A 12,014-nucleotide genomic window follows, 5' to 3' on the forward strand; every position below is an offset into this window, starting at 1 on the left:
AAGAAATTAGGGGGGCGCCTGGATGGCTCAGTCAGTAGAGTATGCAACTCTTAATCTCAGAGTTAAAACCCCACGTTTGGCATGGTGCCTACTTTAAAAAGAATTTAAAAAGATACATATTTAAAAAAAAAATTGGAAAGATCAAAAATTAAGGACCTAACTTTATGCCTCAATGAACTAGAAAAGGAACAAATTAAAACAAAAATTAGCAGAAGGAAAGAAATAATAAAGATCAGAGTGGAAATAAATAAAGATCAGAAAAACAATATATGGACCAATGAAACTAAGAGCTGGTTCTTCAAAAAGATAAAATTGACAAACCTTTAGCTACAATAACTAAAGAAATCAGGAATAAAAAGACTCAAATAAAATTAGAAACGAAAGAGGAGACATTACAACTGATAGTACAGAAATAATAGAGTCATTAGAGATTACTACGAACAATGATATGCCAATGAATTACATAACCTAGAAGAAATGGATACATTTCTAGAAACAACCTATAAAGACTGAATCAGGAAGAAGGAGGGGGGTGGGTGGGAGGTTTTAGTCAGTAAGCAAAAACCTCTCAACATAGAAAACTCTCCAGGAGCAGGTGGCTTTACTTGAGAATTCTACCAAACATTTAAAGAAGAATTAATGCCAATTCTCTTTAAACTCTTTCAAAATATTAGGGAGGAGGAGGGAACACTTCCAAGCCCATTCTACAAGCCTGCATTATGTTGATACCAAAACCAGAAAAGGATCCTACAAGAAGAACTACAGATCAACATCCTTGATGAATATACATGCAAAAATTCAACAAAATATTAGGAAAATGAATTCAAGAACACATGAAAAGGATTATGCACCATGACTAAATGGAATTTATTCCTGGAATGCAAAGATGGTTCAACTCACAAATAAAAAATTTAATACATCAAGGCAATAAAATGAAAGATAAAAATCACATGATCATCTCAACAGATGCAGAAAAAGCATTTGACAAAATACAACATCCTTCATGGTAAAAACTCTTAATATTCTCACACAGAAGGAACATACCTCAACATAATAAAGACCACATACTGCAAATCCACAGCTAACATTATACTTAGTGGAGAAAAAATTGAAAGCATTTCCCCTGAGATCAGGAACAGTGCACGAATGTACACTCTCGCCACTATTCAATATGGTACTGGAAGTCTAGTTAGAGCAAGTAAGCAAGACTGAAATAAAAAGGCATCCAGATAAAAAAGGAAGAAGTTAAATTGTCATCATTTACTGATATGATCCTACATAAAGAAAATCCCAAACAATCGGTCAAAAAACTGTAGGAATTAAGCAAAAAATTTCAGTAAAGTGGCAGGTATAAAATCAACGCACAGAAATCAACTGCATTCCTTTACATAACGATGAAGCATCTGAAAAAGAAATAAAACCATCCCCTTCACAGTAGCACCAAAAACAATTAAATATTTAGGAATAAATTCAACCAAGGAAACGAAAGATCTATATAATAACCTTGCTAAAAGAAACTGAAGAAGACATAAACAAATAAGACATTCTGTGCTCATGATTCAGAAAAATTAATATTGTTTAATATTGTTTAAAATGGCCATACTACCCATCTAAAGGTTGAACACAATCTCCATCAAAATTCCAAAGGCATTCTTGACAGAAATAGAAGAAACAATTCTAAAATTTATGTGGAAACACCAAAGATCCCAAATAGTCAAAGCAGTTCTGAAAAAAGGAACAAAGCCAGAGGTATCATCATACTTCTAAATTTCAAACTGCAGTACAAAGTCATAGTAATAAAAACATGGTACTGGCACAAAAATAGACACATTGACCAATGGAATAAGAGAGTTCAGAATTAAATCCTGCATATATAATATTCAGCTAATATTCAACAAGGGAATCAAGAATACCCAATGGGGAAAGGATACTCTCTTCAACAAATGGTGTGGGGAAAACTGGATAACCACTTGCTGCAGAACAATGAAAATGGACCCCTGTTCTCAGACCAGTCACAAAAATTAACTTGAAATGGATCAAAGAGTTATAAGTCCTGATACCATAAAACTCCTAGAAAAAAATGTGGGAAAAGAAGGTCATCACTACTGGTCTTGGCAATAATTTGGGAGTTGGGAGTGATACCAAATGCAAATAACAACAAAAATCAACAAATGGGACTACATCAAACTCAAAAGCTTCTGTACAGCAAAGGGTACAATTAACATAATGAAAAAAACCTACAAAAATGGAGAAATTTTTGCAAACCATATATCAGATAAAAGATTACTATCTAAATATATAAAAACTCAGTCAACTTAATAAGAACAACAACAAATTCTTATTTAAAAATGGGTAGAAGTATATAGACCCCTGGGAATGCAAGCTGGTGCAGCCACTCTGGAAAACAGTATGGAGGTTCCTCAAAAAACTAAAAGTAGAACTACCCTAAGACCCAGCAATTGTACTACTAGGCATTTATCCATGGGATACAGGTGTGCTGTTTCGAAGGGACACATGCACGCCCATGTTTATAGCAGCACTATCAACAATAGCCAAAGTATGTAAAGAGCCCAAATGTCCACTGACAGATGAATGGATAAAGAAGATGTGGTATATATATACAGTGGAGTATTACTTGGCAATCAAAAAGAATGAAATCTTGCCATTTGCAACTATGTGGATGGAACTGGAGGGTATTATGCTAAGTGAAATTAGAGAAAGACAAATCAGATGCCTTCATTCATGAGGACTTTAAGAGACAAAACAGATGAACATAAGGGAAGGGAAACAAAAATAATATAAAAACAGGGAGGGGGACAAAACAGAAGAGACTCATAAATATGGAGAACAAACTGAGGGTTAATGGAGGGGTTGTGGGAGGGGGGAATGGGCTAAATGGGCAAGGGGCATCAAGGAATCTACTGAAATCATCGTTGCACTATATGCTAACTAATTTGGATCTAAATTTTAAAAAATAAAAAATTAAATTAAAAAAATAGAAAAAAAAAAGAAGTATATAGACCTTTCTTTACAAAAGATATCAAAATGGCCAACGGATGCATGTAAAGATGCCCAACATCACCAATCATCAAAGAAATGCAAGTCAAAACCACAAAGAGATATCACCTCACACCTGTTAGAATGGCTATCATTAATGGTTACCAACAACAGGTGTTGGCAAGGATGTGGTAAAAAGGGAACCCTTATACATTACTGGTGGGAATGTATATTGGTCCAACAACTACAGAAAACAATATGGAGGTTCCTCAAAAACTCAAAAATAGATCTACCATACAACCCAGCAATTCTACTTCTGGGCATGTACCCAAAGGAAATGAAGAGGATTTTGACAACATGTATGCACTCCCATGTTTATCACACCATTATATACAACAGCCAAGGTTCGGAAACGACTCAAATGCCCAGCAACAGATGAATGAATGAAAAAAAATGGGGTACATATACACAATAAACTATTTTTTAGCCATGAAAAAAGAAGGTATCCTTCTATTTGGGACAACATTGATGAAATTTGAGCACATTTTGCTAAGTGAAACAAGTCAGAGGATGACATGTACTTTATGATATCATTTATATGTTTTATCTAGAAAAGATGAACCTGTAAAAAACAGTAAAATGGTGGTTATCAGAGGATAGGGGTAAGAGTGATAGTCATAAAGGTACAAACTTGTAACAAGTAGAAAATAAGCCTTACAGATCTAATACACAGTGTAATGGATATAGACCATAATATGTACTAAATTATGTAATGTGATATATAAATATGTCAACATGCTATATACACTGTAAACTTACACAATTCTATGCATCAAATCTATTCAGGAAAAAAAAATTAACTTGAAAGATCACAGACCTAACTTTAAGAACTAAAACCATAACACATCTAGAAGAGAAACAAATCTTATTGATCCCAGATTTAGATTTTTGATTGGATCCTTGAAATGTAGATGAAAACTTTCAGAAATATAAGAAATGGTTTAAAAAGGAAGGTCATTGGAATATATTAGGTAAGCAAAAAGTTACTGAATTTTGTTGAATGAAATATTTATAAAGGGAAATAAATCGAAGAGTCAGTGATTAAGTACAATGTACATTTTAATTTGGCCTCCACATCATATCAGAATAATCCACTTCTAGAAAGATACAGTTTTTCAGCTTGACTGAAACTTCTTTTGGTAAATCAAAAGCACAGAAAGAGAAGCTTCAGAAAATTTCAGGCTATAACATTTGACCTTTTAATGGATGATCCAATACCCAGTTCCACCCTAAAGGAAAAAAACAAACCGCTAATGAGGTGAAGTTTCAAATGCTTACTCCAGAATCTGACTTTAAAGAATTTCCCGTAGCCTCCCTATACTGAGATCCTAATTTGGGGAAATGTAGCCTGCACCTTAAACAAGTAATTAAATCTAGGAAGACTGATAACTATTCTTTACATTAAAGGAGTCAAGAATGGGATGCAAATTTGTGAACACTTCCATAATTTTAAGTAAGAGAATGGATTTGGAGTTAGGTCTGGTTTTAAATTTCAACATTGCCAGTAGCAGTGACTTTTTGGAAGTTGCATAATCTTTCAAGTTTTTGTTTCCTTTTTTTTAAAAAAAATTTTTAATGTTTATTTTGAGAGAGAGAGAGAAAAACTGTGAGTGGGGGGAGGGGCAGAGAGTGAGGGAGACACAGAATCCAAAGCAGGCTACAGGTTCCAAGCTGTCAGCACAGAGCCCAACACAGGCTCTAACTCAGATCATGACCTGAGCCAAAGACGGAGTCTTAACCGACTGAGCCACCCAGGCACTCCTCAAGTTTCTGTTTCCTTAACTATATCAATATCAGTCTAAAACTGTTGTGAGGATTAAGAAGATAAACAGTGAAATGTCTGATACATAGTAATATCCTAATAAATATGGAGTAGTGTTATAATAATGAGTAGTAAGCAGTTAGTTTCCTGTTTCAAGGACTAGGACATTTAGTGGAACGCCAGGATTCAGATGCTACTACATTTCATTTACATGATCACCATTCATTTATAGTGACTTAATTTAGTAAGGTTAGCAGTCCAAAGAAAATTCCTCAAAAGACTGAAGACTCCACTGGGGGCTCCTGACTGGCTTAGTTGCTCAGTCGGTACAGCATGTGACTCTTGATCTTGGAATCATGAGTGCAAGCCCCACCTTGGGCCTAGGGCTTACTTAAAAAAATAATAATGAGGACTCCTTTAAATAAATAAAATAAAATTTATTTATTTATTTTTCAAGAGGGTCGGTGGAGAGGGGCAGAGAGAAGAATCCCAAGCAGGCCCCACGCTGCCAGTGCAGAGCCCAATGTGGGGCTCAATCTCATGAACCATGAGACAATGACCTGAGCTAAGATCAAGAGTCAGACGCTTAACTGAGCCACCCAGGCGCCCCAAATGAAGACTCCTTTAAAGGTGACATGTCAGCCTTTGCCTGAGTTGACTAAAGGGTAACAGAATATGCCAACCCAAAATATGCCTTTTTGACATAAATATTATTTTGAGCTGATTATTTTGAGAAACAGCAGAGACAAGAGCTCTGAAAACAGAAGCTACCCTTTTATAATGGAAATTTAAATTTATGAAGGTAATCTTCCTTTCTCAGAAAGAATATGACTAAATCACAAAAAATTTTTGTCAATGTGAAAAGACACCAATTTAAAGGTTAATATGCATAAGAAACCTTGCTTTTGTTTACTATACTTTTCCTGGTTACTTACCTAGACCTGGTCTCCTCCACACTCTTCTTTTGTCTTTATCTGAAATGATATTTAAGCCTGAATACGAAGCCACCTCTGATAGGGGCGCCTGGGTGGCTCAGTCGGTTAAGCATCTGACTTTGGCTCAGGTCATGATCTCACGGGTTCACGAGTTAGAGCCCTCTTGGGCCCTGTGCTGACAGCTCAGAGCCTGGAGCCTGCTTCAGATTCTCTCTCCCATCTCTCTCTGTGCCTCCCCCTCTCACGCACTCTCTCTCTCTCTCTCTCCCATATAATAAACATAAAAAAAAATTAAGCCTCTGAGAGTTAATTCATCTTTCTGAAGCTCCCAACTATACATGAAATATACATGTTAATATATTTTTTTTCTTATTAACCTGTCTTGTGTTACAGTGGCCTCAAGCCAAAAACTAAGAGGGGTAGAAGGAAAATATGTTTTCTTCCCTTACACAAACATTTGCTGAAAGTGCTGACTTTGGCTGGCTCTTTGTCCTAAGCTCCTGATTTATTGCACTTAATTTTTTTTATTTTAATTTTTTTAATGTTTATTTTTGAGGGAGAAAGGGAGAGAGGGACAGAGAGGATCCTAAGCAGGCTCTGAGCTGTCAGCACAGACCCTGATGCGGGGCTTGAACTCACCAACCGTGAGATCAGGACCTGAGCCGAAGTCAGACGCTTAACTGACTGAGCCACCCCAGGCCCCCTTAAATTTTTTTATAGAGAGAGAGCGTGAGCAGGGGAGAGGGGCAGAGAGAGAGAGAGAAAATCTTAAGCAGGCTCCATACTCAGCTTAGGGGATTCAGGGCTCAATCCCACTACCCTGGGATTGAGCAAAATCAACAATCAGATGCATAGGGGCACCTGGGTGGCTCAGTTTGTTAAGTGTCTGACTTTGGCTCAGGTTATGATCTCACAGTTCGTGAGTTCCAGCCCCACATCAGGCTCTTTGCTGTCAGGGCAGAGCCTGCTTCAGAGCCTCTGTTCCCCTCTCTCTCTGCCCCTCCCCTGCTCTCTTGCATGCTCTGTCTGAAATAAACTTGAAAAAAAAAGTCTTTAAAAAAAAAAAAAAGAGGTGGACAGTCAATCGATTGAGCCACCCAGGCACCCCTGTCCTTACTTGTAAAATACAATGTTATAGCTTTAGTCCAAATATGACCCTTCCTGTAAAGTCTAGGTGCCTGGGTCTCCTGCTATATTTTATTCTTGACAAATGAGTAATCTAATAAGTCTTCTAGGAGAACATGCCACAATTTCCAGTTTTATCTGGTATTCATTATTATATTATTCTATGCATTCTAAAGTTTTGTTTGTTCCATGCTTTTCACTCTGGGTCATTCTGAGTCCAGGTTAATCTCAGCCCTCATGGTAGGGTCAGCATTATATCTGGAGATAACAGAAAAATGTCTGCTTTTATAGGCTTAAGTAGCTTTCTTAATCTCCTTAATCAGTCTTTCTTAAAGTTCTTGACTTGTTAAAAAAGTTTTCCCTAGTCTATTAGTACTAATCTGTTACAATTTATTTTGTTATGTATATCACATTTTATATGCATTATTTTTAAACTTTATGACAAGGTATAAATTATGACATTTTAGTGTAGAAAACAGGCTGTGTAGTATTAATTTGCTCTAAGATTAGTGGGTACTTTTAAAAAAGACCAATAGGCCTGATTTTGCAAATTTCTGCAGGCTTGAGACAGATATGACTTTAAAAGTCCAGGGTCAGAATTTGAACACAGATCTGGCCTAGACCTGTATGTCCCCTTCCAGATATATTTGTGAGCACAGCCTCTGGAGTCAAACTGCTTGGTTTCAAATCTCAGCTCCAAAAATTAATAGGTGCGTACTTCATAGGATAATATAAAGTGAAAAAGAGACCCTGCAAGGAAAGATATGAGACAGGAAAGAACAATGCTGCTTACTCTAGTTTTGTTGGAAGTGTTCTTTCATCAACTCTGAGAGGATACAGGATGATGCCCAAGGAAAATCAGAGGCAGGAATAAAGGGAATAGGAATTTTAGTTCCCTCTATCTACATAACTTTTATTTTTTAATGTTTATTTATTTATTTATTTATTTATTTATTAAGAGAGAGAGAGAGAGAGAGAGAGAGAGAGAGGGAGAACAAGTTGGAGAGGGGCAGAGAGAGAAGGACAGACAGATACCAAGCAGGCTCTGCGCTGTCACTGCAAAGCCTGACACGGTGCTCAATTTCACAAAATGTGAGATCATGACCTGAGCCAAAACCAAGAATCAGATGGTTAACCAACTGAGCCACCCAGGCACCCCCATAATTTTTTTTAAGTTTATTTATTTATTTTGAGAAAGAGAGCCGGAGAGGGACAGACAGAGGGAGAGAAAGAATCCCAAACAGACTCCATGTTCTCAGCGTGGAGATGACATGGGGTTCAATCTCACAAACTGTGAAATTTTGACCTGACCTGAAAACAGGAGTCAGATGCTTAAATGAGTGAGCTACCCAGGCACCCTGAACTTTTATGCTATAGGAGAAAATGGATTCAATAACCCAACTTACTTATTTCACTTATTTAAAGGACAGGGAAACAATAACTATTAAAGGAATTAAAAAATTCCTCTAAATAGATATTCAAATTCATTTAAAGTGCCAAGAAAATCAAGATGAGTAAGATATGCTTCCTGTTCTTAAAAGCCTCACAATCTAGCTTAAGTGCTATAATGAGGGGAGGTCAAGAAAACACTATGTGTAATGATTAATTCTGTTTAAAGGGCTATGGTGTCTGAGAAAACTTTCACAGAAGTGGCAGACATTAGCTGATTTGGACAAAAACTTCATATTAAGGTTGGCTTGGTATAAAGATAAAGTGATCCCTTCTCAGCTCTTTCTAACTTAGTCTTCCAAAAGGATAAGAGTATCAGATATAATGAATCTACCATTGGGATCCAGTAGTTGACTATAGTTTAGAGTTGATTGGTTTTTTGTTCATTGCCTCTTGGGTTAAAATCCATCTTTATCAAGTGTTGGTCCATTAAGCATCTGACATCTGCTCAGGTCATGATCTCACAGCTTGTGGGTTCGAGCCCCATGTCAGACTCTGTGCTGACAGCTCGGGGCCTGGAGCCTGCATTAGATTCTGTGTCTCCCTCTCTCTCTGCCCCTCCCCTGCTTATGCTGTCTCTCTCCTTCAAAAATAAATAAACATTAAAAAAAAAAAATGGGGCGCCTCGGGGGCTCAGTCGGTTAAGCATCTGACTTTGGCTCAAGTCATGATCTCAGAGCTCATGGGTTCGAGCCCCACGTCCGGCTCTGTGCTGACAGCTTATAGCCTGGGGCCTGCTTCAGATTCTGTGTCTCCCTCTGTCTCTGCCCCTCCCCAACTTGTGCTCTCTCTCTCCCCTTCAAAAATAAACAAACATTAAAAACAAAGAGTTGGTCCAATTCTAAGAGTTAATCCTAGAGTTCACAATTCTAAATATGAATCAATGTCACTTCCCCATCTCTCCATTTCCCCACTTTGTAAGAAGTACCTTAATGAGATGAATATACATAAGAGAAAGACTGTTTGGTCTAAATATCAAAGTTTATTGAAATAAAATATAATCTATAATAAAAAATACTAAGGGTGTTATCACTGGTTACAGTTTTAAGTATATTAACAAAAGGTCCAACATTTTAATCCAAGAATGACACTATCCTTGTGGTACAATAACAAACATGAAATTAAATGTTGAATAATACTGAATAATTCTATCAGAAATATTTTACACTTTCCCATCTATGTTCAATATGCCTTTTTAAAGGAATAGCCTCCAAAAGTGAAACTTTTGGAATATGTTTAAGACATAGTTTTTACAATTAAATAGTTTTAACATAATTAGCATTTAAAACAATAACTTTCTTTCATAGAAATTCAGTTCAATTCTAAGCTGGGTAGATGCTTTTAGGTATCATTTGAAAAATGTATTTCAATGCTGTTTTGTATCAATTTCTAGGGGTGCTATTATTCTCAAACTGGAATTAAAGCTGGTCATGAAGCAAAATGGATGAATTGTTTCAGAAGTAGAAAGGGCATTAAGATAGTAAAGAAAAGGATAAAATAGGTGCTCATACACAATCTATATATTCAAACTCTTTGAGAACTCTATTTCAATTGGCCAATCTTGGCCTAGCACAAAAAGATCTGTATGTCATAGCAACTTCCTGACCCAAATAGTCAGACAGTGAAGTGGAGGAAGAAAACTTGTTTCTTCTTGCGACATTTCAAAATCACTTGCTCTGCAGTCATTATACCATTTCACTTCCTAGTCCCCAAAATGTGTGCCACATCCAATTATTCTGCACAATTCAAGGAAAAAGACTCACATGCACTAACTTTAGGAAATGACTTTCAGGTACCTCTGAAGTTTCACAAGTGAAGATTATCCAATTATCCCTTTTGCTGACTGCTGTGGAGCAATCATACATCATTCTTCTATGATATTGTCCTACTTGTGATGTGTGGATCTGTGAAAACAATAGTTGTCATTTTATTGAGGAAAATCGCCTTTTAACAAAAACCATTGGAAGTTTTTCAAATCCTCATCTTTAAAAATCTGTAGAACTATGATATCCACTGTACTCTGGAAAATAATGATTATATCATACAACTAAGATGTGAAAAGGAGTAAAAACTGACAAAATTGAGACACATCAGACAGATCTTCAAAGATTAAATGCCAATCTTAGTCTATAAACATATTCTACTAGTCAGAATCACTCTATAGGGTATTTTACTTATAATGCCCATTTGGACAGGTCACTGATATAGGAATTTAGATGGGAATTTGTGTTTTCTGACTTCCTATTTAAAGTTGTAACTACTAGACCCAAAGAAGCCAGCATCACCATCAGAAGAATTCTGCTTTGTATATCCTCTTAGTAGGAGGCATCTCTGCCTCTCTGTAGTGTAGTTAAGATGGATATAAAGTTTTTAAAATTCATGACAAATTATTAAGTTATTTGAAAAAATTCTTAAATTCTTAAAGTTAAAATATTAGGTAAAGAACAGGCACTGCAGAATAACAATAGAACTCTTTTTGTCTTTTAAATCTACTGTGATTTAAAGTTTAGGTTTTGTATTTGTGCTATGGTATTTCAATACCTTATATGGGAGAGTACCATGTTCTAAAAAATACTGTTATAGGGAGAGAAGTCTAAATCTCAGGACAAAAGGACAAACCCGAACTTGAAGCAACAGTTGGAAGACTTTTACCCAGTTTTTAAAAATTTAATGTTTTTAGATCAGAAAAGTGAAACTAGAAATTAGAATACTTTATGTAAAAATACATATGCATATCACAATGTATTAAACTCTAATTTCTAACAGCAGAGACCCTGGGATTAAGTAAGAGACATGCATGAATTAAAAAATTAAGATAAATCTTCAAAAGAAGTTAAAATTATCAGGGTCCTGAAATCTGTCCCTCAGACTCCATTATCTCTCTTTCGTAAATTTTTTTGGCTAACAAGCCTTCGATTTTAAACTTTGTTTTAAAGTGTCACCTGAGAAAAGTAACGTTGATTCTTCATAAGATTTTCTCAGTAGCTATAATTAATATCAGTAAAATAAAATAAAATAAAATAAAACAAAAAGCCATTATATTCCTAGAGAACCTAGGAACTCTCATCCATGCGCAAAAGTTTTACATGTATGTATTAGTGACCTGATACCAATGTGCTTTGTTACATGGAGAAAAAGGCAAAGGGAATCTAAATACTTAGATATATGAAAGATACTGGAAAAAATAGACTTTTAATGCTTTTTATACTCCCCAAATTCTCTTGATTTTGATCGTATAGTCCAAAAGCAACTGCAAAATACATTTCAGGAAGAGATAATGCCATACTCAAAGACAAGGTAATTTTACAAATTTAACAGCATTAAAAAAACTGACTTTAAGAAATATTGTGATTGGGGCGCCTGGGTGGCACAGTCGGTTAAGCGTCTGACTTCAGCCAGGTCACGATCTCGCGGTCCGTGAGTTCGAGCCCCGCGTCAGGCTCTGGGCTGATGGCTCGGAGCCTGGAGCCTGTTTCCGATTCTGTGTCTCCCTCTCTCTCTGCCCCTCCCCCGTTCATGCTCTGTCTCTCTCTGTCCCAAAAATAAAAAAAAATAAAAAAAATAAAAAAAAAAAAAAAAAAAAAAAAGAAATATTGTGATTGGGGAAAAGATCTGCACACTCAAGAACAAAAACTATATATATGATTATTTAAGTAATACTCTGAGCTTATACTTTGTCCTTTACT

The 12,014-nt window shown here is 36.1% G+C and overlaps 2 protein-coding genes across 3 annotated transcripts in view; one reads left to right on the plus strand and one right to left on the minus strand.

Moving 5' to 3' along the window:
* SLTM (SAFB like transcription modulator) overlaps nucleotides 1-12,014 on the plus strand; it is an 81,683-nt gene that overhangs the window by 67,781 nt on the left and 1,888 nt on the right. The window lies entirely within an intron of this gene.
* The window catches only part of MINDY2 (MINDY lysine 48 deubiquitinase 2), an 83,502-nt gene continuing 79,342 nt past the window's right edge, over nucleotides 7,855-12,014 (minus strand). For both annotated transcript variants that reach the window (XR_009606692.3, XR_013556310.2), the window contains one exon: nucleotides 7,855-10,232. The gene's annotated coding sequence lies outside the window, so the exon portion shown is untranslated. The remainder of the gene's footprint in view (nucleotides 10,233-12,014) is intronic.

The sequence above is a fragment of the Panthera onca genome, chromosome B3, assembly GCF_046562875.1.
Source record: "Panthera onca isolate mPanOnc1 chromosome B3, mPanOnc1 haplotype 2, whole genome shotgun sequence".
Lineage (NCBI taxonomy): Eukaryota > Metazoa > Chordata > Mammalia > Carnivora > Felidae > Panthera > Panthera onca.